Source organism: Giraffa tippelskirchi, chromosome 7, assembly GCF_054371585.1.
Source record: "Giraffa tippelskirchi isolate mGirTip1 chromosome 7, T2T-mGirTip1v1.2.pri, whole genome shotgun sequence".
Lineage (NCBI taxonomy): Eukaryota > Metazoa > Chordata > Mammalia > Artiodactyla > Giraffidae > Giraffa > Giraffa tippelskirchi.
The window spans coordinates 23049247-23076267 of record NC_137281.1 but is presented as its reverse complement, the minus strand read 5'-3'; the positions used below and the strand labels follow the sequence as shown (position 1 = coordinate 23076267).

General features: G+C 40.5%; 1 protein-coding gene and 1 non-coding gene across 2 annotated transcripts in view; one reads left to right on the top strand and one right to left on the bottom strand.

Annotated features, from left to right (window-relative positions):
- PMFBP1 (polyamine modulated factor 1 binding protein 1) overlaps positions 1-27021 on the top strand; it is a 443606-nt gene that overhangs the window by 248379 nt on the left and 168206 nt on the right. The window contains exon 12 of the mRNA XM_081512569.1: positions 20759-20852. The gene's annotated coding sequence lies outside the window, so the exon portion shown is untranslated. The remainder of the gene's footprint in view (positions 1-20758; positions 20853-27021) is intronic.
- Positions 25574-25655, bottom strand: TRNAL-UAA (transfer RNA leucine (anticodon UAA)). The gene has a single exon. It is a non-coding gene; the product is annotated as a tRNA-Leu (tRNA).

The window sequence follows — 27021 nt, the reverse complement described above, 5'->3', positions numbered from 1 at the left end:
GCTAAGTCGCTTCAGTCGTGTCCGACTCTGTGCGACCACATAGACGGCAGCCCACCAGGCTCCGCCTCCCCTGGGATTCTCCAGGCAAGAGTACTGGAGTGGGGTGCCATTGCCTTCTCTGCTAATATTATATAAGACTATCATAGACATAAATCCCATTTCTCATTCATTCTAAACGCTATACTTAAGCAACACAGTACATCCCAATATCATACATTTTAGTCTTGACCTACCCATCCAACATCACCCCTGCTAACAATTTTGAACCTCGTTGTATAAATAATAGGCAGAGTCTTTAAAGAGATTCACGGTTGTTTGTTTCTTTGGGAAAATGAATCTGGAAAGATGTACTTGAGTTGAAAGCCATTGGTGGCAGGAAGAATATAGCTGACACTCAAGCAAGTGAGTTTGGATTCACGAGTTGTTATTGAAATAGATTCTTTTTTTTTAATGGCCTAATGTTTGTATATAACCTACACACATTCTCCTGTGGTTTTTTTTAACTTTATTTATTTATTTAGACTGTGCTGGGTCTTCATTTCGGCACAAAGGCTCTTCATTACTCTGCATGTGCTTTTGCTGGTTGTGGACAGAGGAGGCTACTGTCTAGTTGTGGCACTCCAGCTCAGTAGTTGAAGCTCATGGGCTTAGTTGTCCTGCAACATGTGTGATCTTCCCTGACCAGAGATTGAACCCATGTCCTCTGTATTCGCAGGTGGATTCTTAACGACTGGACCACCAGGAAGTCCTGAAATAGATTTATAGGATTTGGGGACAGATTGGAAATGATGAGGGAGGAAGAAGGAAGAATAGAGATTGAAGCTAATGTTTCTAATTTTGGAGGCTAGATCAATTGTTACACCATTCATAAAGTTAAAGCAAATGTAGAAGAACAGGTTTTGGTAAGAGAATATAATAAATTCAGTTATAGACATGTTAAATTTGAGATGTCCCAAGGAAATCTCTGAAGACAAATTCAGTGAGGAGAATTCTGGTCAAGATGGCGCTATAGGTTCCTTTTTTTGAGCACCACCTCCCAACCCCTATTTCACACAAAAACAATAATTACTAGATATAAAAATAAAATTAAGAGATATGGTGTTCTCATAAATGAGACTCTTGAGGTCAAAAAAATGAAACAAAAACTCAAATTAGTAAGTGGCAAGAAGGGTTTGAATCCATGGATGAGGAGGGTCTGGGAGTGGAGACAGTGATGACTATAAGGTCACTCCCTGAGATAGTTGTTCCTTGTGCAGAAGGAAGTGGGAAACAGGAGCCAAACTGGATTTCTGAAACCAGAGACTGAAGTGGGAACTCCCCACAGCCCAGACTGAAGGAAGGGCTGCTTCCAAGTCTTGCCAGGGGCTGCAGGAGAAGCTAGACAATCTCAGTACCAGAAAATAAATATCTTCTTGCTAGTTCAGTGACTACACAGTGATGTGCCCAAGACCACGGGGACACAGGTGTCCTCGATCCCACATTTGGACTTGGGGCCCTGAGAGGTTGCCTGAAGTCAGTTACAAACCATTTATATAGGAAGGAGGGATGGGGAAGAGAGAAGGAAATAAGAACAGTTAAAAAACCTCCCCATTTGAAAGACCTGGCAAATTAAAGTCCAAAAACATACATTTATGATAAGAAAAATAGAAATAAAAATTTAATCAGAACACAAATGATATTGATTTAATAGCTTAGTTTGACAAAGACTTTAAAATACCACATTTATCTATATCCCACCCCCATAGGAAAGTGTCCTTTAATGCATGACCCAAAACATCCATTATTCTCTTGATCAAGAATAAAAGAGTCTCCTTTTCTCAGGAGTCTGAAATCTGTTCCATCTAGTGACCTGTTGGAAGTGTCCTTTCAGTTCAGTTCAGTTCAGTCGTTCAGTTGTGTCCCACTCTTTGCGACCCCGTGAATCGCAGCACGCCAGGCCTCCCTGTCCATCACCAACTCCCGGAGTCTACCCAAACCCATGTCCATCGAGTCGGTGATGCCATCCAACCATCTCATCCTCTGTCATCCCCTTCTCCTCCTGCCCCCAATCCTTCCCAGCATTAGGGTCTTTTCCAATGAGTCAACTCTTCGCATGAGGTGGCCAAAGTATTGGAGTTTCAGCTTCAACATCAGTCCTTCCAATGAACAACCAGGACTGATCTCCTTTAGGATGGACTAGTTGGATCTCCTTGCAGTCCAAGGGACTCTCAAGAGTCTTCTCCAACACCACAGTTCAAAAGCACCAATTCTTCAGCGCTCAGCTTTCTTCACCGTCCAACTCTCACATCCATACATGACCACTAGAAAAACCATAGCCTTGACTAGACGAACTTTTGTTGGCAAAGTAATGTCTCTGCTTTTAAATATGCTATCTAGGTTGGTCATAACCTTCCTTCCAAGGAGTAAGCATCTTTTAATTTCATGGCAGCAATCACCATCAGCAGTGATTTTGGAGCCCAAAAATATAAAGTCTGACATGGTTTCCACTGTTTCCCCATCTATTTCCCATGAAGTGATGGGACCAGATGCCATGATCTTAGTTTTCTGAAGGCTGAGCTTTAAGCCAACTTTTTCACTCTCCTCTTTCACTTTCATCAAGAGACTCTTTAGTTCTTCTTCGCTTTCTACCATGACAGTGGTGTCATCTGCATATCTGAGGTTATTGATATTTCTCCCGGCAATCTTGATTCCAGCTTGTGTTTCTTCCAGCCCAGCGTTTCTCATGATGTACTCATCATGTACTCATGATGAAGTGTCCTTTAGGAGGGGTATAACTGGGGTCCTGAATTTTTTTCTGTTAGTCATAATTGTTGAATCTCTCAGGAGTAGAAGGCTGCTTCTTCACCTTTTGCCCTTCCTACCTTTGTTCATGGTAAAGGAACTTCTGGGTTTCCAGCATCACCCTAGTATTGAAGTCATGTACCTCTGAAGCCAGGTAGCCATTTCTGGAGCCTTGATAGCTGGAGAACCCGGATTCTCTATGACATTCTGGAAGCCTTCCCCAGTGGAGTAATTGTGCTCCCAAGAATCCTGGGACACAGAGCTGGCATTTTTCCTGCTTTGCTGAGGAGGAAAATGGATAAATTTGTTTATCCATTTATTGGCTGTGTGGCCTTGGACAAATTGCTTAATCTCTCTAATAATCCAGTTTTCTTAACTCTAAAATGGAAATATGTTGCTTACTATGGCTACTGCCTTCTGGCACATAGTAGGTTTTTCATTAAAGCCTGCACTGCAGTTTTAAATTTCATCAATGTTAAGTTTTTCTTTGAGGGAAGATTTGATATTTTTTAATTTGGTAAAATCCACTCATAGAGAAGTCTTGTAACATGGTGAGTGATTAAACTGAGTAATACTGTCCAGGATTTTAAAAAATGGGGTGTTAAGAGGCTTATTTTCTCATATATCTTGTGTGCTGGCACTGAGAGCAATTCTGTAAGAGAAATTTCAAAAATGCTTTAGCAGCGATTAGTGCTGGTAGAGTTAGTGGATAATCTCCCAAGGTGACAACTTTGCCGTGTGGTATGTAAATTCTGATTTCTTGCTCTACATCATGTATTTCACCAAATTTGTATGTACCCTATAAGTTTATGCATACCTACTTCTTTCCTTCGCTACCAAATATTTTCCCTAATGGATTTTCATTTGAGGTAGTAATTTTTTTTTCTTGCCTGGAAAAACCACTATACCACTAAACCCAAGAGACAGAGATAGAGCAGCCGTGTGCTCCTAGACTAGATTTGAGAAGTGTGGATGGAGGAAGGTGGGGTGGGGTCAGAAAATAGGTTGTTATTTTCATTGCTGGCAATTTAGATTCAGAGGCATTTCATCTGCAGTCCCCTCAAGTGTTGAATTGAATAAAAGTAGTAACAGAAACAGTGGGAAGGGTGGTTGGGGGAGGGGCTGTGAACTCTTCTAGCTAAACGCAAAGAGACAGGCAGCTTGTAAGCATGAATCCTCAGCTTGAAATAAAAGCCACAAGAAGCCTGAGAGCCAGCTTGTACTGAAACAAGATGCTGCAAAAGTAAAACAAAACACAGACTGAAATCCATCTACATTGGCAGAGTAGTGTGGTTATTGAGTATTTGCTCCTCCAACCAGAAGGGACTATGTAGACAACCATGTGAATGAGAGGAAGAATAAAGCACTGACGCATTTGCATCTTGCCTGACATAAATGATCTAAGAATAAGCACATTTCACATGCATCTTTAGTGAGAATGAATGTGTCTATAAAGATTTACTGCTTATTTTACACTCAACTCAGCCAGCATTCTTATTTGCATTGAACTAGACACTATGCTGTACAGATTGTGTATGAGAAGCTTGTTGTCTACAAGGATGTGATATCCGACATTCCATTTTTAAGCCAGCTTTCCTTAGAAATATTGTTAAAGATGGTGGGCAGTATCATAGCTAGCCTGCAAATGTGTTTTTAACAAATAATATACCTAAAGTAAAAGACGAATACAAGAGAAATGAATTAAAAGTAATGCGGCAAGAAAAGCAGAAACTTAAACAGGAAAAAATAATTGGATATTGATTTTCTTGTTTGTAATCTTGAGAAAATGACTTAATTAGTAAAATGAAGAAAAAGACAAAGACCTGTAAGTTTATGAAGGATATTTTAATGTACTTCAGGGATTGTAGAATTTCAATGTACTGATGCTTTACTGTACCTGTGTATGTGTGTGTGTGTGTGCGCACGCTTAGTCACTCAGTCATGTCTAACTCTTTACAACATCATGGACTGTAGCCCGCTAGGCTCCTGTGTCCATGGGATTCTCCAGGCAAGAATACTGGAGTGGGTTGCCATTTCCTTCTCCAGGGGATCTTCCTGACCCAGGGATTGAACCTGGGTCTCCTGCATTGCAGGCAGATTCATTACCATCTGAGCCCCCAGGCAAACCCTTATTATACCTAATTTACCTCAAAAATATGACGTTCCTTTTCATTGATAAAGATTTCAGAGTCATATACTAGATATTGATTAATCCTTGTATGTACAAAAGGTACTGCATTATGTGCTGTAAAAGAAACAAGAATTGTTCAAGACAAGTAACCCTTTATCAAGGTACTGGCAATTTATTTGGGGAGATACAGCATACATGGTACAAAAGTGTATATAATCAATACTATGTGCAAAAATACAGACTAACAGAGAGATATAACATGGAGATGTGGGAGAAGCATTAACCTCAAAGACATACAGCCTTGGTTATTAATACAGACTCCACTGCCTCTGGGCTTCCCAGATGGTGCAGTGGTAAAGAATCTGCCTGCCAGTGCAAGAAATGCAAGAGACACAGGTTCGATCCTTGGATCAGGAAGATACCCTGGAGTAGGAAATGACAACCCACCCCAGTATTATAACCTGGAAAATTCCAAGGACAAAGTAGCCGGGCAGGCTACAATCCATGGGGTCACAAAGAGTCAGTCAGGTTGTTATTTTCATTTCTGGCAATTTAGATTCAGAGGCATTTCATCTGCAGTCCCCTCAAGTGTTGAATTGAATAAAAGTAGTAACAGAAATAGTGGGAAGGGTGGTTGGGGGAGGGGCTGTGAACTCTTCTAGCTAAACGCAAAGAGACACAATTGAGCATGAGTGCATGTGAGCGTGAGCGCACACACACACACACACACACACACACACACACACTACTGCCTCCAGCTAAATAACCATGAGTAAATTTCTTAATTTCTTGGAGCTATGGTTTTCTTACCTATAGATCGGGGATGACGTGATTTAGAAATATTAAGTGAGATAATGCAAATGGCATGCCTAATATATGCAGAGTACATCATGAGAAATGCTGGGCTGGAAGAAACACAAGCGGGAATCAAAATTGCCAGGAGAAATATCGATAACCTCAGATATGCGGATGACACCACCCTTATAGAGGAAAGCAAAGAAGAACTAAAGAGTCTCTTAATGAAAGTGAGAGAGGAGAGTGAAAAAGTTGGCTTAAAGCTCAACCTTCAGAAAACTAAGATCATGGCATCTGGTCCCATCACTTCATGGGAAATAGATGGGGAAACAGTGGAAACCGTGTCAGACTTTATATTTTTGGGCTCCAAAATCACTGCAGATGGTGATTGCAGCCATGAAATTAAAAGATGCTTACTCCTTGAAAGGAAGGTTATGACCAACCTAGACAGCATATTTAAAAGCAGAGACATTACTTTGCCAACAAAGGTCCGTCTAGTCAAGGTTATGATTTTTCCAGTAGTCATGTATGGATGTGAGAGTTGGACGGTGAAGAAAGCTGAGCGCTGAAGAATTGGTGCTTTTGAACTGTGGTGTTGGAGAAGACTCTTGAGAGTCCCTTGGACTGCAAGAAGATCCAACCAGTCCATCCTAAAGGAGATCAGTCCTGGTTGTTCATTGGAAGGACTGATGTTGAAGCTGAAACTCCAATACTTTGGCCAGCTCATGCAAAGAGTTGACTCATTGGAAAAGACCCTAATGCTGGGAAGATTGGAGGCAGGAGGAGAAGGGGATGACAGAGGATGAGATGGTTGGATGGCATCACCGACTCGATGGACATGGGTTTGGGTAGACTCCAGGAGTTTGTGATGGACAGGGAGGCCCGGCGTGCTGCGATTTATGGGGTCGCAAAGAGTCGGACACGACTGAGCGACTGAACTGAACTGAATAAAGACACAAAGTCAGTATTTAGTTGGTATTTGTTCTCACCATTCCTATGGTTAACAGAGGCATGAAAACTCGCTCTATCTCTACCTGGTGGGTTAGTGAGGAGTAGATATTTGAATAGGAACTTAAAAGCCTAGTAGAATGCTGTATACTTGAAACTAACACAACACTTTAAATCAATTATACTCCAATAAAAAATTTTTGAAAACCTAGTAGAAGTGCAGTTTATTTTATATTTATTTTATTTTTTACCTGCCCAGCATCTAAACTCCTTCTAATAACTGGAGCATTCCTTATGAATTTTGTAAAAACACCACACACTCATTTTCCAGATCTCTTTCCAGCTAGGCTTGACCCATCAGCCATTGCAGCTCTGAGCAGCATTCTCGTATTTTGATATTAATGTTTCAATTCTAGATGATACCTAGTAGATTCCAGACTGAGGTTCTTTATCCATTCCCGCTACATTCCATCTTCTTATGCACATCTCCTTCCCTGCCAACAATTTTCTTTAGCTAAATGTCCTAAATTCTTCTGGTGTTTGCCTTTACAATTTTAAATGATTATTTTTAAAACTAATTCCTTGTTTTATTATCCTATGAAGGTATAAAAATAGTTATAAAAATACTGCATCTACCCCTCCTTCCATCACTTCTCTCCATTGTCCCATAAAATTTTTGGTAGTTGTATAATTTTTATTTTGTCAATTAAAAATTGTTTTAATTCTTTTTTAGGTTTTACATTTACATTATGATCCATTTTTAGTTAATCTTTGTATATGGTGCAATATTTGATGAGTTGTTGTTGCTGTTTTTTTGCAAAGAGGCATTCAAGTTTTCTAATGCCATTTGTTGTTCCGTGCCATACAGCATGTGGGATCTTAGTTCCCTGACCAGGGATGGAAACTGCACCCCGTGCATTGGAAGGTGGAGTCCTAACCACTGGACTGCCAGGAAGGTCCTTTGTCAATTTTTTTTAACATTTATAATGTTAGTCTTCCATGTGTTGCACGTATGGTGACTCTAAAAACCAAAGATAAAATCCAGTTTCTAAGTAATGATTGTCTAGTCACCATAGAACCATGCAGAATGAGTCAATCAGTAGAGAAAGACATATAATCCGAGATCATTAAAAGTTTGTTATTTGAAGGAGAATATCTCAAGCACCAAAATTCTTACTCAGTTCTCTTCACATATCTTTCCATTTTCCTTTACTTCTGACTGTCATATTTGGTTACCATTGTGGGAGTGGAGGGTTGTAGTGTATATAATCTTCTTCTTAGGTTCTTTTGTCATTTACTCAGAATAATTTACTTAAGTAATTTTTAAATATAAGATATGTGGGTGGTAAACTTTCTGAGTGCTTACATGTCCAAGAATTTAATTCTACATTCATATTTAATTGATAATTGGCTTAAGTAAAGTCTGTTTTCTGCTAAAGAACGTTAGGGCTTCTCTAGTAGCCCAGTTGGTAAAGAACCTGCTTGCAATGCAGAAGACCCTGGTTCAATCCCTGGGTCAGGAAGATCCTCTGGAGAGGGAAATGGCAACCCACTCCAGTACTCTTGCCTGGAGAATTCCATTGACAGATAAACCTGGTAGGCTACGGTCCATGAGATTGCAAAACGTCAGACACAACTGTGTGATTAACTTTCATTTTCAAAGAACTTTGAATGCATCCTTTTGCTTCAGAGTCTACTAACATCCAATGTTGCTGCTGAGATATTTGATATCAGTCTTCTTTTCATTAGTTATACCTAGCCTTTCCTCCCTCACCAAAAGCTATTAGAGTTTTCTCTTAATTCTTCAAGTTCTGAAATTTTACAAGGCTGTGTCTAGGTGTAAGCCATTATTCCCTTGGTCCCTTTGGTATTCAGTGGTCCCTTCCAATCCAAAGATTTATGACTCTTTAAGGTCAGGGAAATTTTCACTATAGTCCATTATTTTTATGATTGTTTACTTCTCTTCATCATATTTATTTTCTTCTTGTGTAATTTCTGTTAAATTATGGTAGAGCTCCTGGCTCTATCCTCTTTGTATTTTAACTTTTATTTTATATTTTCTCTCATTTTTGTCTTTTTGTTCTACATTCTAAGAGATTTCTTTGACTTTATCTTCCAGTTCACCAATGTAGTATTCAGCTGTGTCTATTCCATTAGTCAACTGCTAAGTTCTTAATTTTTGAAATTTTATTTCTAATTTCCAATATTTTTATTTTATTTTTTCTTCCTTATGGAAGATTATTTTATTGAATAAATATAATCACTTCTGAGATCTATCTGAGGATAATATAATAGCTTATCAGATCTATCTGGGATTATGAATTAGAATTTATATAAAGTTCTTTTTTGTTTTCTCAAATAGCTCTGTTCCCTCCAGGATAAGTTGTTCTTTTTAGATATTTGCTACTTTCTCAACAAAATCAACAATTTGTTGATTTCTTCAAATAGCTTATGTTCCTTTCTTATCCATGCATCATTATGAATCAAGATCATGGATTCCTCCATAGCTGATACATCTGTTTGCCCAGAAGGTCTCACCAATGAAAATAGTGCTGATTGCCAGTTTCATGTAAATTCCTGACTAGGTTTTTTTTTGTTTTGTTTTTAATTGAAGGATTATTGCTTTACAGTATTGTGTTGGTTTCTACCAAACATCAACGTGAATCAAGTAAATGGCTGACTAGGTTTTGACTGACAGGTGGGGAGCAGGCAGGCTGGTTTGAGATTCCAGTGGTTATCAAAGGCAAGGAGACTTTCTTCTGGAGGTAAGACACTTTTTCATGCACGATTCCTGAGTGGAACTGTCCTCCTTTTTTGTTTTCAGGTCTTGCTTAGTAATACAGAAATACTCAGTCTCTGTTCTCTCTTCATTCCCAGCACCCTCCAAGGAACCATCTCTGAGAGACAAATAACTTCCTTCAGAGAGTAGATCCCAGGCTTTGACCACAGAGCAAAAACTTCTGCCAACAATTACTTGATTTAGACAGAAAAAAAGAAAAGGCACCAGGTTCAGAATGCTGTTCTTTAGTAAATTATTCAACTCTTACTATCTGTAAATGTTCAGAAGAACCCCACTTATCTCTGGGACTGTGGGACTTTTTAAAAAAAGCTACCTACCCATGTATTTCTTTTTCTATTTACCTTCATACCTATCTATGCATATGTTTATACACACATATAAAAATATATTCTCTAACAATTAGCTTTGTATACCTTTTTATTATAAAATAAAGCTCAAATTCAGAAAACTATATGGAATAAATATATATCTTAGTGAGTTATTATAAGGCAAAGACCACCTTGATCACTAAATAGTGCTTTTCCAGCATCCCAGATGTCCCTCCATGTTCAATCATAATTGTAGCCTTCTTCCTCCCTCCTGACTGTGATGTTAGACATTTGTGTTTCTTTATGTTCTTATAACCCATGTATGGAGAAGGCAATGGCAACCCACTCCAGTACTCTTGCCTGGAAAATCCCATGGACGGAGGTGCCTGGTAGGCTGCAGTCCATGGGGTCACTAAGAGTCGGACACGACTGAGCGACTTCACTTTCACTTTTCACTTTCATGCATTGGAGAAGGAAATGGCAACCCACTCCAGTGTTCTTGCCTGGAGAATCCCAGGGACAGAGGAGCCTGGTGGGCTGCTGTCTATGGGGTCGCACAGAGTCGGACACGACTGAAGCGACTTAGCAGCAGCAGCAGCAACCCATGTATGCATCTCTAGACACTACTGTTTACTCTGCTTCTGTTTTTACCTTGATATGTCATCAAAGTCTCTATAGATGACCCCTCCACCCCTCTCCTTTCCCTGCAATCTCTATTTGTGGAAGGACCCAGGCTATTTGAACTTTAAAATTTCTTCTTAGTATGGATTTTTCCAATTTCATACTCATGGTACAGCTCAATATGTTCCTTTGTCCCTTGTATTTTCTGCAAGTTGGCGGTCGGATCCAGAGGTTGACCTCTGGAGACTCAAACCCTTTGACAAGAATTGTATTCCCCTATCCATAGACACATAATGACTGGCTTTTTTTGCTTTTGCTTTTGTTTTTAAATGTTAACAACTATTACTGCTTAATGCCTAGATCCATTAATCCATTGAGCATTGAAAAGTGGTGATATTCCTCATCTGTTTTGTTTTCATACATTACCTAGAACAGTTTTATAAAGACATTCTTGTCTATTATTTGGCTATCTAGTAGAACAATTCATAGGAAAGGAGCAAAATAAATGATTGGTATTTTCTGTTTGTTTATCTTGTTGTCAAGTTAATGAATTAGCTCTCTATTATCCTCCCAGAATTACCAATTAATTGTTTTTAATAGATATAATTTTTGATTCATGGATTTAAACATATTTCATAGATTATAATTCTTACAACTTTTAAAACTCAAACTATACCATTTCTGCCTATGGGATGAACTCTCTTCAAGCTGGTTTCTAAGTGTTTTGACATGACCCTAATGGTATTTGATAGCTTGTGTTTTTCAATTTTTATTGAAATATAGTTTCAGTGCCTCCAGACAGAGCCAAATGTCTATTACTGGTCAAAATCATCCCCAATTGAGAACCACTGAATCAAAGTATCATACAAATTGTTGTCAAATTATATTAAGTGCTCCCTACCTTAGTAATGCAAAGAACTGATTCATTGGAAAAGACCCTGATGCTGGGAAGATTGAAGGCAGAAGGAGAAGGGGACAACAGAGGATGAGATGGTTGGATGGTATCACTGACTCGATGGACCTGAGTTTGAACAAGCTCTGGGAGTTGGTGATGGACAGGGAGGCCTGGCATGCTGCAGTCCATGGGGTAGCAAATAGTCGGACACAACTGAGGGACTGAACTGACTGAACTTAGTAAGTGGCTTCCCAGGTGGCGCTAATGGTAAAGAACCTGCCTGACAATTCAGAAGACCTAAGAGACAGAGGTTCGATCCCTTGATTGGGAAGATACCCTGGGGGAGAGCAACACACTCCAGTATTCATGCCTGGAGAATCCCATGGACAGAAGAGCCTGACATGCTATGGTCCATAGGGTTGCAAAGAGTCGGACACAACTGAAGCAACTTAGCACACACACACCTTAGTAAATGGCTCTGCTCAATGACTGGGACCAAAAATCTTGTTGAGGTCGACCCTGACTCCTCTTTCTTTCACATTCACATCTAATTTGTCAGAAAACCCTGATTCACCAACAAAATGTAGCTACCATCCTAGTTCAAGCCACCATCATTTGTCACCTGGATACTATAATACCTTTCTAACTGGCATCTCTGTTTCCACTTTTGCCTCCCCTGTGCTCCTTTCCCCCACACAGTAACTAGAATTGGCCTTTTATAATGTAGATCAAATAATGTCATTCTCTGCTCAAAATCCTCCAATGATTCCTCATCACTCTTGGAATAAAATATAAGTCCTTACATGGCCTGCATGGCTCTACATGGCCCAACATGATATAGCCCCTGGCTACCTCTCTGAACTCATTTTTCTACAGTTTCTCCCCCTTACTAACTGCACTTCAGCCATACCAACCCCGTTACTGTTTCTCAAATATGCCAAGCACATTCCCATCTTTGGGCTTTATCTTTGCTGTTCTTTTAGCTAACAGTTTTTTTCTGTAAACCGTCTGGCCATGCACTGTGCCTAATTTTCTATTAGGTTGAAGGTACTTTTCTTCTGGGTGTTCTATTTTAATTGAAACTGCTATTGTAAAAGAAACATCCTGAGTGGTCTGCTGGTAATTGACACTGTGGTGTACTTTGGCTTCTAACACCAGTAGAGAAAGGAGACAGTGACAGGGACATGGGCTTGAAGGAAATGAGCCTTAAAGGAGAGATAGAAGAGCTCTCTGATCACAGTATCTTTGGGGACTCTTTTTTTGGTATCACTGATTTTCCTCATCCAGATCATTCTTGCAAGCCATCTTTCCTGCCAACGCTAAAAGACTTTGAATTTGTTGAACAACTATTATATGACTACCACTAGGAGCGCGTCTGACCTCATCTGATGTTCTCTCTGTTGTCCTCCCACTCGTCACCTGACCTCCTTCTGTTCAGTGAATAAAGCAGTCCTCGCACAGAATCTTTGCATTTGTTGTTTCTTGTACTTGCTCTTCCTCTGACTATCTCCATGGGTGTCCTCCATTTAGTCATCTTCCAGTGACATCTTCCCTGACCATTCTACCTCAAATTTTAACACTTGCCCCCAAAGTTTTCTATTCTTCCTTGATTTACTTCTTCTCCTTAACCCTTGTCATTATCTAACATTCTAAAATTTTAGCTTACTTATTGTTATATCTTTTGTCACCTCTGAGTGGGCAAAATATTTTTGTCTATTTTATTCACTGCTCTACCCCTGAAACCAAGAACAGTGACTGGTATATGGTTGTTACAAAAACTCTTTCTTGAATTAAAGAATGAATCTAAAAGTGAAAGAGTCTTTGACATTCTATGAGCTTGTACTCTCACTGAAGAGAACAGATGCAAACACTAATTCATAAATAAAACACCTAGAGATATAGTGTCTAGTGATGACTGAGTGAATACCTAGAGCAACATAAGAAGAGATTGGTGATTTTCCTTTGCAATTTATAATGGGCAGGGGGAAAATGATGCCTGAGTTGTGTCATAATATATTGGTAAACCTGGATTGGAAGAGACAAATATGAAGGCATTCCAGAAAGAAAGAGTACTATAAGTTGGGTTAGCTATGCAGCCAATTAGGCTGTTCTGATTAGGACAGAGGATCTAGGTAGAAAGTAGTAAGAGTTGGGACTTCTTGGAAGTCCAGTGGTTAAGAACCTGCCTTCCAATGCAGGGGATGCAGGTTTGATCCCTGGTCAGGGAACTAAGATCCCACATACTGTGTGCACAGGGCAGGGGGAGGCGGGGGTTGGGGACTAAGCCTGCACGCTCTAGAACCTGCCGGCCACAGCTCAAGAGACACCCAACAAAGATCCTGTGTGCCACAACTAAGACCTGAGGCAGCCAAATACAATAAGAATTAAGCTCAGCTAATTCCTGAGTGATCCACACAATCACAGGCTTTGGCATAGTCAATAAAGCAGAAGTAGATGTTTTTCTGGAACTCTCATCCTTTTTCCATGATCCAAGGATGTCGGCAGTTTGATCTCTGGTTCCTATGTCTTTTCTAAATGCAGCTTGAGCATCTGGAAGTTCACAGTTCACATACTGTTGAAGCCTGGCTTGGAGAATTTTGAGCATTACTTTGCTAGCATGTGAGATGAGTGCAATTGTGCGATAGTTTGAACATTCTTTGGCATCAAAAAGCTATGGAAAATTCTTAAAAAGATGGGAATACCAAACCACCTGATCTGCCTCCTGAGAAATCTGTATGCAGGTCAAGAAACAATAGTTAGAACTGGACATGGAACTACAGACTGATTCCAAATAGGGAAAGGAGTACGTCAAGGCTGTGTATTGTCACCCTGCTTATTTAACTTATATGCAGAGTACATAATGCAAAATGCCAGGCTGGATTAAGCACAAGCTGGAATCAAGATTGCCGGGAGAAATATCAGTAATCTCAGATATGCAAATGAAACCACCCTTATGGCAAAAAGTGAAGAACTAAAGAGCCTCTTGATGCAAGTGAAAGAGGAGAGTGAAAAAGTTGGCTTAAAGCTCAACATTCAGAAAACTAAGATCATGGCATCCAGTCCCATCACTTCATGGCAAATAGAGGGGGAAATAATGGAAACAGTGATAGACTTTATTTTCTTGGGCTCCAAAATCACTGCAGATAGTGACTGCAGCCATGAAATTAAAAGATGCTTGCTCCTTGGAAGAAAAGCTATGACAAACCTAGATAATATGTTAAAAAGCAGAGACATAACTTTGCCAACAGAAGTCCGTCGAGTCAAAGCTGTGGTTTTTCCAATAGTCATGTATGGATATGAGATTCGGACTATAAAGAAAGGTGAGCGCCAAAGAACTGATGCTTTTGAACTGTGGTGTTGGAGAAGACTCTTGAGAGTCCCTTGGACTGCAAGGCGATCCAACCAGTTCATCCTAAAGGAAATCAGTCCTGAATATTCACTGGGAGGACTGATGCTGAATCTGAAACTCCAATATTTTAGCCACCTGATGCAAAGAACTGACTCATTTAAAAAGACCCTGATGCTGGGAAAGATTGAAGGCAGGAGGAGAAAGGGACGACAGAAGATGAGATGGTTGGATGGCATCACCGACTTGATGGACATGAGTTTGAGTAAACTCCGGGAGTTGGTGATGGACAGGGAAGCCTGGTGTGCTGCAATCCATGGGGTCGCAAAGAGTTGGACAGGACTGAGCAACTGAACTGACTGAACTGAATACCTGAGTATATCAATCAGGGTCCCAGCAAGAAATAGCTGTCATATGCAGAGTGAGAGTTCAAGGAGGGCATACTTAAACACTTACTTTTAAGATTTAGGCAGGGGTGCAGAAAATAGCAAGGAATAATGCAGTATTCTAGAGCTGGAGCTAGTAACAAAACAGGGGAGCTGTCATCACCCTCGCTTGAAGGCGAGGGAGGAGAGAGGTATGTACAGAGGACATCTTGGGATGTGTTGTGATGTTCAATCAAAGGGCCCAGCTGCCCTCAGGTGATCTACAGAGAGGGAGCCGACCTCCTCCCGCCCACTGATCCCTTCATTAAACCTACCGGAAGCCAGAGCAAGGGGCCAGTTGATGCATTCATTCCGTAGAGGTCAGCCTCTGCAGCAGGAAGCAGAGTGAAGAAGGACACCGAGTTGATCTGGAGGGGCAAATGGAAAGCTTCCAGCGGTTAAGGTAACTTAAAAACTACTAGGGAGCCTTAAGAAGCTCTCATAGAGGTCATCATCCCTTTGGTTGAGAAATGTTGCAGCTTTTTTCCCAACTGTATACAAATTATATCCTTCTTACAAGACTATTTTGACCATGTCTTCATGATGAAAACATTGCTTAATCTAGCATTTGGTTAGTTGAACACATAACACAAAATTACAGAGGTTCAAAGTATATGAATACAGAAATTTTTAAAAAAATGAAATCAAATCACCAGCTATTAAATAGGTGATTCAATGACCAGTAAAAAATCTATGAGCCAAAGCCATTTTTAAAAAAATAAGTAACAGCCTCAGTTAAAAAAAAACTGTTTTCTCTTTATTGAGCCCTATTGTTTATATTCTACCTCCTAACACTTTTCCATTCCAGTTGTCAACTCTGCTGTTTCATTTCTTCAAATCTTCACCTATATTAGCCATTGGGGTTTATCTATTTCTGTGTGTATGTTTATAGTTATATAAAAATATTGGTTATGTGCATGAAGGAAAAATAGACTTTATAGCATTACCAAAATAGACCAGACACCTATAATCCCTTCCCACTCATACCTATTGTGGGACTCTATGCCAGTTCTTGGTGATTCTTCCTTGACAAAACATTGTGTCACAGCTTCACTATCAAGGGACAGAAAGAAAAATAACTGGACACATGCAAAGACAACCACTGTCTTTGGCTCCGCTGGCTGTGCACCTAGAGCACTTGGAGCAGGGTCTCTTTTCTACCTGTCATGACACAGGCAGTTGTACAAGATTTATCTGTACGGAAAACACAATTAAGTTGTTTACAATAGCAGACCTCTCACTGTTTAGTGATTCTTAAATTGGCTTAATTCTCGTTTTCAGTTTCTTTACTTCTACAGTATTATTTTGTTCCTACTATAATGCAGATTAGCCTTAAATAGTTTGGGGCCTTAAGACAAAGAGTAAACATTACAGTTATTATATAATATTCAAAATTCTTTCAGAATTCTGGCTCTATCTAGGACAGTATTCTGAACTTTCTAATAGGTACAGATAATTCATGTGACCTTTGGCTCCTTTTTGACATAAGCCATTAGCTATGGTTATTTAATTTCAATTAATTCTTAAATATTTACTGATGTCTCCGTTTGCAAGCCTCTGAATGGACCCGAAGATGAACTGTATCCACCCTAAACCTTAAGGAGCTTACAGTCTAATAGATAGAAAAATATCATTAATACAAATATGAATTAGATTAGTCAGAGCTGAAACACAGTGATGTGGAATTTCAAAGGTAGGAGAGATCATGTGATTTGAGATTGGACAGAAGGATGAGTGGGCTTCCTTGGTAGCTCAGCAGGTAAAGAATCTGCCTGCAATGCAGGAAACCCCAATTCGATTCCTGGGTTGTGAAGATCCCCTGAAAAAAAGGATAGGCTACCCACTCCAGTATTCCTGGGCTTCGCTGGTGGATCAGATGTTAAAGAATCCACCTGCAAAGCGGGAGACCTGGGTTCGATCCCTAGATTGGAAAGGTCCCCTGGAGGAGGGCATGGCAACCCACTCCAGTATTCTTGCTTGGAGAATCCTCATGGCAGGCTATAGTCCATGGGGCGCAAAGAATCAGACACAACTGAGCAACCAACCACAGCACAGTGCAGAGGGATGAGTAGGATTTTAATAGGTAAGGAACAGCTATGGCAAGAAAGCAATCGCTTTAGGAAAAAAAAAAAAAAAACAGCTGAAAAAGCTCCTGTTGATTCAGCTTAAAACAAAAGTAATATTATTTACCTCATTGACTTTTTCTGAGGATTAAATGAAAGAATGAATGTAAGGCACTTTGCAAAGCTCATAAAAAGAGCACACTAAATGTCAGCTTTATAAATACCCCTCTCGAAGAATGTGAGGAAGAGATAGTTAGGGAGTTTGGGACCGACATGGACATGCTGCTATATTTAAAATGGATAACCAACACGGACCTACTGTATAGCCCAGGAAACTCTCCTCAATGCTATGTGGTAGCCTGGATGGGAGGGGAGTTTGGGGGGAGAATGAACACATGTATATATATGACTGAGTCCCTTCGCTGCTCACCTGAAACTATCACAAAACTGTAAATCAGCTATACTCCCGTATAAAATAAAAACTTAAAAAAGTACCCCTCTCAAAGTTCTAACAGCAGGAATAGACAGGTGGTATTGAGGGAATCGGGCACTACACCTGAACGTAGGGTTAGTGGAGAGGAGTAAGGAGAGATAAGACAACAGAAGAAAGTGGAGTGAGAACTCTCATTCACCAAACACTTCACATTTTACTTCCTGGAAAAACGGGGAGATGGTATTAGAAACTAAAACTGACCTCTCAGGGCAAAGACTGTCTTTGCTTGTTTCCCACTGATTGTCCCCAGTGCCCACACAAAACAGAGCCAGGGACACATTTGGCGTGGAATGACTGTGTGTAGAATGATTTTACCTTGTTGGAGAGATGATAGAAGAGATTCCACAATACTTAGCAGGAGGAAATCAGTCTCCGCAGAGACAAGTAGAGGAAGAAGAAGGAAAACACTCAAATCTCAAAGCCTCCGCTATGAGTGTGTGTGTGTGTGTGTGTGTGTGTGTGTGTGTGTGTGTGTGCTTGCAGATGTAAGTGCATTTCTAAAGGATGGTAGATATGCACAATGGGTATGTGGAGGCAGGCTGGACCAGTGGATGAGGGAGAGAATGCTATCGCTTTCTCTCACTTTCAGCAGAGATAAGCTGATAGGGGTGTCATCTGAAGGAAGAGACTGAAGAAATGAAAGGGGAAAGGGTTTGAGAAAACTGAGAAAGGGCCAGGAATACAGTGATATAAAATCCCGGTCCCTCCAAAATTCAAGGTGTTCACATACACACATACCCTGAGTGAGTGTTTCATACAAACCAAGCGCCAAGTACTTGTGTAGTACTAAGTACCACACCTGGATTGGTACAGATCAGGGGGAAGGGACAGCCCAAAAGAAGTTCAATACCAGTGACATCAAATATACGGTAGGAGCTGGACTTCAAGCCACTTGAACCCAGGAGTTTACAAAAATCTGGAAGAAGGCATTGGACTTCCCATCACATGAGAATTTCAATATTAAATTGAAATTTTAATGTCAATTTTTTGATATTAAAAAATTAATATGAAATGCAAGATAACTTTGGCTGCTTTGGTCATTGTAACTGATAGCCTACTGGGTAAATTTGGCCCTGGAATCACCTCCTCCAGAACAGAATGTCATTTCCTCCCATCCCAAATAGGTTTTGTGCCCCTCCTGGGTATTCTGTCATCACCTTTATTATGGTTTTTGTCCTATATTGTAATTATCTATGTTTCCACCTTCCCTGATAGATCAAACATCCAGGACTGAGCCATGTCCAAGCTCGTCAACATCAGTGCAGCTAGGAGGCTGTGGCTGGAGTTACACGTTTGTAAAGAGCCACTGAGGTCCATTAGAGAAAGGAGTCAGAAATATGTTAGGAACAGAACAAGCAAAACAAATAAGCAAAAACATCAGAGACATTATCAGTGATGCAGTAGTCATATTTTGGCACCACCAAATGGTATAGCCATCCACATAGCCACATTTATCTCCAGATCTCTAAAACAAGGTGCTTTGGGATCTTTTTTGGTTTCCACTTGGTTTATCTACTACCACCATTTTCTGAAATTTTCAGAAAAAAAAAAAAAAATTAATTTCAACAGTCACAACAGTGAAAAGAATTTTAATTCCTTTTTCTGAAAGGCTGTATTTATTATTAACTGTCCTGGAAAGGGTGGATGCATGCTTTAGACACACAGTTAACTACTTAGTCCACAAAAAGAAAAAGAAAAACTTATAGTGGTCGTAACACAAAGCCAAGTGTCTGTGTTATGCCTTTGTGTTGATGACAAGGTTTGTGAGGGCATTTTTTCCCCTGCTTTACTCTCTTGTCATCAAAGGAAGAACCAATTAGGCCAAATAACAATATTTAAAATCTGACAGCCCTTGGGAGCCTGAAATGAAAACCTAAATCTGCCACGCGGATGCTTTAGAGCCTGTGTTCTAAACGTGACCAGGGACTCACCCTACCCTGAAGCCACACACACTCCCAGTGCCTGGGCACAGCAGAACTAATTAGAGAGAGAGAGCTAGGATTCTCTGCCTTGAATGTCACTCTTTGTATTCGTCGATGCAAGTTAAAATCCCTCTTCATGTCATAAGAGAACAAAAGCAGAATAGCCTAGAACACAGTGAATAGCACAGAATACTCAACCGGTCCTTGTAACTGCCTACAACAAAGCAAAAAGGGCTTGAGAGGGATTTTAACATGTGAAGTGTTTGTGCAGCGACTTAGGACTTCTGTGACTGTATGTACAGAAGAATTAAACAGCAAAAACAATTTGAAGAATTTGTGTATTTTCTTCTCTGATGCTGTGACTTCTCCCTATAGCCTCTCCTTTTTTTTTTTTTTTTAACTTTAGATGTGTCTTTGGGTAAAGGGATAAATTGTTAAGTCTTTTATAGGAGGATAAAAACGTAGTGTTTAATGTGAGCCAGATACTACAAATTGCTTTTATCGAATTAGCCGGAGAATGCAGTACTTTGTGTGTTTGTGTGTGTCTGTGTGTGTGTCACAAGCAGCTCTGTGTACATATACAGGCATCAGGGCTAAAGGGTGCATGAATGTTTTCCTGCATTGCCATCGGGTGTGTTTGTGTCCTAGCACAGCTACGCGTGTAAGTCCGTGTGTGCTAAGTATGATCATGTGCAAAAGAAAGGGATTCCTGCTCTATTATTCCAAGCAATTAAACTCCGACAGCACTAGGATGAAGGGGAGGCCCTGATTTTCTTTTCCTTTGCAGTAATTGCCTCGGCAATCATCTTTGATCAGGGAAGAGCAGAGGAGGAGAGTCCTGAAAGTTGACATCCCCAGTATAAATATACACATTTACATACACAGAGGCAGCACAGCTCCATGGCTTTTTTACTGACATCTCTGACCTGAAACCACTGTAGCTCCATTGACACTTCATTTAATTGAATCCTTCCCTAGCAGTGCAAAAGCCAGAGGACTTGAAAGGGGGGAGGGGAGAGAAAGGGTGGGTAATCAAGGCAGACTCTTCTGCCTGAGTGTCTAGAAATGACAGGAAAGTAATTGCTTTTGAAAAGCTAAAAAAAAAAAAAAAAAAAGATAGCCCAATTTGTTTCTATTTAACGAGACGCTAAAAGGGGGAGGCGGTGTGCCCCAAACTACCAAAATCCCGACTCCAGAAAATAAAACCGATTTGGATTTCTGCACCCACAGGAATGAAATGGCGTTTTTAAAAGAAGAAAGAAAGTACAATCCTAAAAAAGAAAAACCCAGAGGCTTCCTTGGTTCAAAATGGCCAGAGACAATGGTAAGTTCATTCTGAGCCCAGAGCCACAGCACAGCCCCTTTTGTCAGCTTCAAATCAGTGAGCCGGAGGGTCGAATCCATTTAACCTGCCTCCGTGACACATCACCCACCCTCCTGACCCCAGAGCGGCCTCATTTTTATGGATACAGAAGCTCATGGTGTAATTCATTCCCCTGCACACTCCACTCATTCAGGCGCCTGCTTTTGCCACAAAGGTGCACTGCATATTCTCTGCCGGCTGAACGGATGAGATATCATCCTGCTTCCTGCTTAATGCAGGAGCTGCCCTGCCTTACAGGTGAAGAGTAATGTCTCTTACCCGGTGTCAATCTGGGGCCTGTGTCAGCCATGCAAACAAGCACATGTCCACAAATTCGGGGTTTGAAAGAAATCAGTCTGGACCTGAAGGAATGAGGAAGCAGGTTTTAGGAAAAATAAAACCTAAAGGATATTTAATAACCTTTGCCTCCTTTGCCATCAGCTCTCCATAGTTTTTTTTTTTACTTATATTTTAATGAAAACATGAGATCATGTCCACAGCCGGCAGCTGCTTTGCCTTTTGATTTTAGTAACATCTAAAACAAACAAAAAACCCCCAACGTAATAATAGTATATTTCTAGTATATAGCACTTTTACAAAGCACTCTCACATACACTGTTGAATTTATTTAGACCTTTCAACAACCTTGAATAGTAGTAATAGCAGCTACTGTTAGCAGCAGCAAAAAGCAATAGCTTTGTAACCCCTTTTACAGATCAGGAAACCGAGGCCCGCATAATTTAAAGAACTCACACAATTTTTCACTGTTGACAAGGAGGACAGAAGAGATTTCTGAAGTGTAGCAAGAGGGGCCCACTTCTGGGCTCCATTTTAGAGGGCTCTGCTCTGGCCCTTCTCTGGCTGCATCTCATTCCTTCCCGTTGTTTGAGGATGAGATGAAGGGAGGTACCCACTCATCGCTTACCAGACCTCCCCTCCTCCAGATCACACTCCACTACCCAGGACTCTACAGTTTCAAGTGTGCTTCTGAGCCCTGTATGGGACTCTTCCCTAGAGCTGCTTGCTAGAGCATGTTGGATGTGCAGGCAGAGTGTTCACATACATGTTCATGAAATCATTCATCGCAAGGAGCAAAACCAGGGTAGGAAGAGGAGGGAAATGGGTTGGACTCTGGGACTGCGAGTTGATTCCCCACACTGCTGTGATCTAAAGTCTAAGGATTTTTAACAGTACCTGGCCTTCCAGGGTGTTATGAAGATATGCATGTGTGTACATATATGTGTGTATATACACACACAAATATACAAGTAAGAAGATAGAATATATTTTATGCAACCATTTGATATATAACTTTAAAATCTGGTGTCTCAGATGGTAAAGAATCTGCTGCAATGCAGGAGATGCAGGTTTGATTCCTGGGTCAGGAAGATGCCCTGAAATAGGAGGAAATGGCAACCCACTCCAGTATTCTTACTCAGCAATCCCATGGACAGAGGAGCGTGGTGGACTCAAAGAGTTGGACAGGACTGAGTAAATTTCACTTGATATATAACTTAAACATTTAGATATATGGTATAATATGTACACTTCCATTGACTCTCTCACCCCAGGTTCTGCAAATGTTAGAGGTAGACCAGTTAAAGTGGCGTTGGTATACATGGTAGAGATGAGTGAAAATTTAGAAGAGATTATGTAATCTAAATTGGCGCAAATTTCCATTAACTCTTTTAAAATGCTCAAGCAATTTATTGGCTTTCATAATTTCAGCAGTTTTTCCAACAATTCATTAAAATCTAAGGTATAAATGTCTTCAATAATTAAGGATACTAATAATGGCTCTGATGATCAAGTAAACAAGGGTTTTATGTTGTATAAGTGTACTAGCATAAGTCATTGGTTAATTACTTTGCCAAATTCCTAAATAATACTATCATGCTGCATGCTAAGTCACTCAGTCGTGTCTCACTCTGCAACCCTATGGATTGTAGCCCATCAGATCCTCTGTCCATGCGGTTCTCCAGGCAAGAATACTGGAGTGGGCTGCCATTTCCTACTGCAGGGGATCATCCCGACCCAGGGCTCAAACCTATGTCTCCTGCATTGGCAGGCAGATTCTTTACCGCTGAGCCACCTGGGAAGCCCAAATAATACTACATTGCCCCCAAAATGTTAACATCTCGGATAAAAGTGAAACATTTCCTCCAGGAAATTATTAATTCCTTTTCATCAATGAAAGCAGGATTAAAACTTTGCCCCAGATTCATGCCTAAATTGATCAGTTGTCCATTTTCAGTAGGAGGGTTGGTTCTAAGAGAAGGAAAATAATCCAAAATAGAAGAAAAAATGCATTTGTGGGCTCCCTTCAGGAATTCATATTTGGCTTCTATAGCAATCCTCCTGCTAACCTAAGGGACAAGCCAAATCTCATCTCTTCCTTGAAGTTCTCTCTCCTAACACTGAACTTCCATAACGCTTCATATTTTTCCCACATGGAGATTACATGAGTCGCAGGTGCAGGCCGAGTTGTAAAGCTTCTAGTATGGAATTGGAGGTTTCTTCTGGGTGCAATGATGAGTTCCTGGAGGGTTTTCGTTACTGGAAAGATGCTATCCAGTTTACATTTTGTTCATTTTCCTATCTACCTCTTTGTGCCAGACCATGAGACCCTTCAAGGGATAAAGTGTCTCACCCTCAAGTCTTCCAGTGTCTGAGCAAAGGGCCTGTTTCTTAGCAGGCACGTAATAAATAATTATTGAATGAATGAGCCTGTAATGAATGTCTGCACCTGAGCCTAAGCAAGCTGCTTCAGAAAGAGACACAAGAGACTTCCTTGGTGGTCCAGTGGTGAAGAATCCACCAGCCAATGCAGGGGACATGGATTCGATCCCCAGTCCAGGAAGATTCCACATGCCGCGGGGCAACTAATCCTGTCCACCACAGTTACTGAAGTGCACACAACTAGAGCCTGTGCTCCACAATAAGAGAAGCCACCACAGTGAGAAGCCTGCACACCACAACTAGAGAATAGCCTCTGCTCACCACAACTAGAGTAAGCCTACACACAGCAATGAAGACCCAGCACAGCCAAAATTAAGTAAATAAATTAAAAAAAAAAAAAAAAACTACTAAAAAAAAAAGACAAACACAAAAAGTTCCTCAAATAGCTAAATATACAATTAACTGTCTGAGCCAGCAAACTCACTCCTAGGTGTTTACAGAATGATTGAATAACAGATATTCACACATATACGTGTTCACGAATGTCCACAGCAGAACTATTCACAAAGCCAAGAGGAGTGACAACACAAATCTCCACCAACTGATGAATGGTTAAACGATACATGGTATAACCACACAATGGAATATTATTCATCCATAACAAGAAGTGAAGCACTGATATACGCTACAACATGGGTGAACCTCAAAAAAAATTATACTAAGCAAAAGAAACCAGACATCAAAGGTTACATAGGTCACATGCCATTTATAATGAAATATCCAGAATAGCTAAGTCCATAGACATAGAAAGGTGGAAGATGGTTGCCAGAGGCTGGTGAGAGGAGGGAGTGACTGCTTAGTGGGTACAAGGTCTGCTTTGAGGGTGATGAAAATATTTTAGAACTAGATAGAGATGGTAATTGGACATCATTGTGCATGAACTAAATGCCACTAAACTGTACACTCTAAATGGTTAATTTAATGTGATGTCAATTTCGCATTAATGAGAAACAGACACACAAACAAAATTTAAATCATGGGAGAAGCAGTTATAAATCCCATATTTTAAAATTTGGAAGATAAAAGGAAGAGGGAAATGGGAGAAAGAGAGAATTAAATAAAATAGTGACTCAGAAGGTTTTTTGGAGGGCAGACTTTTGTGTGTTTTAAGGCAAAGAGGAGAAGACTGAGAGCAACGTAACTCTGGGGTCTTCCCAGGTTTGGGAAGACAGAGACCGGACACCACGTGACAGTGAAGAGCTTAGTCACACACTCTGGGAAAGAGTATTGCGGTTGGGATAGCTGAAGGCAAAGTGCAACTGGAAGGAGCATTGGAAATGATCTAGTCCACACTCACTGTTCACTAATGTGACAGCCACCTCTTCCTGTCCAGGTGTCTTACTTTACCAAGCCCACAGCTATGCAGTGGAAACCATGTCTCCAGACTTACTAAGCATTACAACTGTGTTTATTTTTACTGCACTGGTAGTTGGGATCATTCGCAAAGTCCATTTGCTGTTTAGCTGTTGCTTGTCCTTCAGTTTTCATTTTTTCATTCAACAAGTGTGTGTGGTAAAGTGCTAGGAGTTCAGGAGACAGCCATATTTGGCTGACGCATGCATGCTTAGTCACTTCAGTCGTGTCTGACTCTTTGCAACCCCATGGACTGTAGCCCACCAGGCTCCTCTGTCCATGGAATTCTCCAGGCAAGAATACTAGAGCAAGTTGCCATTTCTTTCTCCAGGGGATCTTTTCAATCCAGGGATCGAACCCATGTCTCTTACATCTCCTGCATTGACAGGCGGGTTCTTTACCACTAGCACCACCTGGGAAGCCCAAATATTTATTATTTTGACTGCATTGGATCTTCATTGTGGCATTTGGGATCTTAGTTGTGGCATGTGGAATCTAGTTTCTTGACCAGGGATGGAACCTGGGCCCCCTGCATTGGGAGTGTGGCATCTTAGCCACTGGACCCACCAGGGAGGTCCCAAAACTGAATCTACCGAGAGTGGGATTCGAACCCACAAGGCACTAGCCCATTGGATCTTAAGTCCAGCACCTTAACCACTCAGCCATCCTGCTTGCTGATGAATCCCACCTAACCCTAATTATAACATGTGTGTCATTAATTCCCAAGGCCCGTTAGCCTTGCCAAGAAGCTAGCATGCTGGGAATTTATTTATCTTTTTAGATCTGAAGTCTGATAGCAAGTTAAGTTTGTTCTGCTGTGTATGTGTAGCTATGCATGTGCCTACGTATGAAAGTTTTTTTTTTAACTAATTAACTTTTAAAATATGGAATCACTGTTAGAAGTACAAAAGGTACACAGTGAAAATTCTCTTGTTCTGTGTCTCCCACCTACCCAGTTACTTCATTCAATGGCAATCCATGATATCCAGTTTTTGTGTGTCCTTCTAGAGTTATTGTATGCATATACAAGCAAATGTGCATGCGTGTTAAGTCACTTTAGTCATGTCCAACTCTTTGCGACCCTATGGACTGTAGCCCTCCAGGCTCCTCTATCCATGGGCTTCTCCAGGCAAGAATACTGGAGTGTGTTGCCATGCCCTCCTGCAGGGGATTTTCTGGACCCAGGGATGGTACCCTTGTCTGTTAGGTCTCCTGCACTGGCAGGTGGGTTCTTTACCACTAGCGCCCCCTGGGAAGCCCATACAAGCAAATACCTGTATGCATATACAGCCCTCCCCATTTTTACACAAATAACATACCTTATACCCTGCTCTGCACTTTTTTTTGACATCGTGTTTACGGGTATTTATGGTTTTTCTGGACTTCTCCTGCTATCTGTTTTATTTTCCTGAAATGGATTCAGAGAAAGAATTTCAATGTAGGAGAGTCATCAGTCATTTCTACAGCTTCATGATATCCTATTGTTAAACCATTATGTATTTAACTAGTCTCCTCCTGAGAGACATTTAGGTAGTTTCTAGTCCTTTACTATTACAAAGCTGCAATGCATAGCCTTTTACATGTGCCGTCTTCCATGTGTGTGCAGGTGTATCAGTAGGATAAATTATAGAACTGAACTAGCTAGGCCAAAGGGTATGTACATGTAATTTTAATGTATCTTGGAAAATTACATCCCATAGAGTTTGGTGCTGGTTTCTACCCCCATCAGCAATATCTGAAAAAGTTTGCTTTGCCACATCTTCACCAGTGAATTGTTTTGTCAATAATTTGGGAGTTTTGCCAATATATTAAGTATAAAATGGTGTCTCAGTGAGGATTTAATTTGCATTTCTCTAGCTTTGAGTGAAATTGTTTTTCTTATGAACTACTTGCTTGTTTTCCATTAGGTTATTAAACTTTTATACATTGATTTCAACCAGGTCTTTATATATTATAGAAATTGGCAACTTGTTTATGATATGAATTATAGAACCTCCCAATCTTTCATCTCTCTTTTTACTTTGATTATGATGATTTT